The sequence below is a fragment of the Apium graveolens genome, unplaced genomic scaffold, assembly GCF_009905375.1.
Source record: "Apium graveolens cultivar Ventura unplaced genomic scaffold, ASM990537v1 ctg6331, whole genome shotgun sequence".
Classification (NCBI taxonomy): domain Eukaryota; kingdom Viridiplantae; phylum Streptophyta; class Magnoliopsida; order Apiales; family Apiaceae; genus Apium; species Apium graveolens.
The window spans coordinates 157,026-159,541 of NW_027419385.1; the positions used below are offsets into that span (position 1 = coordinate 157,026).

The 2,516-nt window shown below is 31.4% G+C and overlaps 1 long non-coding RNA gene across 1 annotated transcript; it reads left to right on the forward strand.

The window, feature by feature from the left end:
• The first annotated feature begins 581 nt into the window (after positions 1–581).
• On the forward strand, positions 582–2,118 carry LOC141703201 (uncharacterized). Its single transcript, XR_012567410.1, has 3 exons — positions 582–655; positions 957–1,256; positions 1,868–2,118. It is a non-coding gene; the product is annotated as an uncharacterized LOC141703201 (long non-coding RNA).
• The last annotated feature ends 398 nt before the right edge of the window (positions 2,119–2,516 follow it).

The window sequence follows — 2,516 nt, forward strand, 5'->3', positions numbered from 1 at the left end:
TTATACACCGTTCAAAATCATATCATAATCACACCAACTATAGATCAATTTATTTTGGGAAGATTGTACGTGAAGGCCTCCTCCTGAATACAAACGCTTTTTCATCGTAAGTAGAATAGTTGGTACACTATTTCCCCTTTGACCATAAGAACACTGCATTGAGTTGGCAGAAACCCCAGAAACACTGACACTGAACCAGTAGACAATTAATTTGTTATATAATTCAGTGAACCAGAATGAATTAGATCCAAATAAATTGATGACATTCGAATTCGATATATTAGCAATGTAAGAATGGCTACATAAAAAAACTTTGTTCTTCTAATCAATTAACTGTATAGTTCCAGATCGGATTTTCTTAGTCAGACTTGTTAGTTATTGATATTGCGGATTGAATTTTGATGGGATAATGACAGTGTCTCTATTGCATATGCTATAGCAGTATATGTGACTGTATAGTCCGTACATCTATTGATTAATAGGGTTGTAGTGAAGGATATGGTAAAAATGTATTGCTTTTTATCTGTTCGTTTTGCTTGGTTTAGGTGGAAAGTTCTTAAAAAACTTGTTCTATTGATTGGCAGGAAATCTGGTGAACCAAGCAAGAGGAAGTCATACTTGCCTGTTGATGAACAGTTCTTGATAACAAGAAATGGTAAATTTAATCTCAATATCCCTGGAATGTTTAGTTTCCTGTAAGTTGTTTTTTTTTCTTTTTTACTAAGTAGATAGTTTTTATTTTGTTATAGGAACTTATTATTTTATAATTGATTGTGATCATTAACTTGTATTATCTATTCTAGTTGTAGTATCTTTAGTTAATATATGTATATAATATTGCCCCATGTGTTGTGTTCAATATATACTGAGTGTACATGTAAAAGAAAATGATCTTACATTTTTTAATACATAATGACCAAGATGTCATAAATAACGATGTTACTAAAACAAGCCAGATTAGACAGAGTTCATCCACCTAAAGATGCAATTGTCACAATGTGCGAACATGTTAGCAACTTGCTCCTGATCTTGTGTTCTCCAAAGCTACCCTAAGAAGGTATCTATCTAATAACCAAGTTGATAAACCTTCTAGTTAATCTCAACCTGAAAAGTCGTTAATTTTGCAGAGTGACTATATTTCTTCAAAAATTAAAGCTGTTTTGGAGATTCTTGCATGTCATTGCAAGTCAAACAGTCAAATTTCCCAGTTGCATGGTGTGGATTCTTCAAATTTAGATAAAATATTGGCTCTTCAGGTATTTTCCTAAATTTGTTTATGTATGAAGTTTCCTGTGCTAAATATATGTCCTGCTTTTTTAGTCAAGTAGTTGAGTCAATTAGTATATTCTCTTTGAACACTGCATGTCAATGATTTATTATAAGTTCACTTGCTCTAAATCAAATGTTTACAATAATGGTACCGTGCTTGTACCAACTTGGTGAGAACTGAAGTGCTTTCGAAATGTGTATTTAATTTCCAAATAGTCAGGTAATAGGCTAGTTTGAGAGAAATATATAGTTAAATAGTTCAAAGTTTAATTTTACAGTAGTAAGCATTTAGGGTCCAAAGATATGTTTCTGTGTTTGTGTGGTTTTTAATTCTCTGCATATTGCAGTATTTGATAGATTGACCCAATTATAAATGGTTCTCATACATGAACATGATTTCCATACTTATTTAGTCATGATACAAGATTTATTATTTTTTTAACTTAACTTTATGGTTTTTTCTATATTTGTATAAACTGCAGTTTACAGAAGACAAATGACATATTTTTGTAACTACTGTGTTAGATTTGTGTCTAGCAATAGAATGTTGTCGTTTATTATTTCTCGTGCTCTAAGTGTGTGTTCTTTCGGTGCACAGGTCAATTGCCACTGATTTCAGGTTTCGATTGCATGACAAGTTCATCAGCTATATTTGAATTAAGACAACAGGGATATTTCCCTGGGCGCCTAATTTAAGAGCATGGCATTCATAATATAAGTTACTTCTAAGTTAGACGTAAAGAATGTAATTATGTAATGTGTTTGATTTAGAATTATTGATAAAACTTAATACAATGATAATTGTGTATTTTGTTTTAATAAATGTTGATTGTCTTTTGGCAGTTTTAGAGTTTATTTTGAGTTTGCGATTGTATAAAATTTTGGCAGGTTTAGGTTTAGAATTTAAATTGGAAGCCGAAAATGGTTGGATACTGAAAAATTAGTATTTGGTTATTCTGGAAAAACAAACTTACGACGGTTGTTCTTCAAACATTCCGTTCAAACATTCCGTCGTAATGTATATATTTTCATATTTAATTTTTTTTTTGAATTTTCATTTTCAAGCTTGTAGGCCCCACCTTCTAAAATACGACGATTTTTCTGTCGGAAATTTCTAACTTACGACGCTTTTTTCCGTCATAAATTATGTTTTATCTTATTAAAAGTGGGTCCCGTAAAGTAATATCCGACGTTTTTTCTGGCGTAAGTACATAACTTACGACGTTATTGTTCGTCGTATTCTGGTA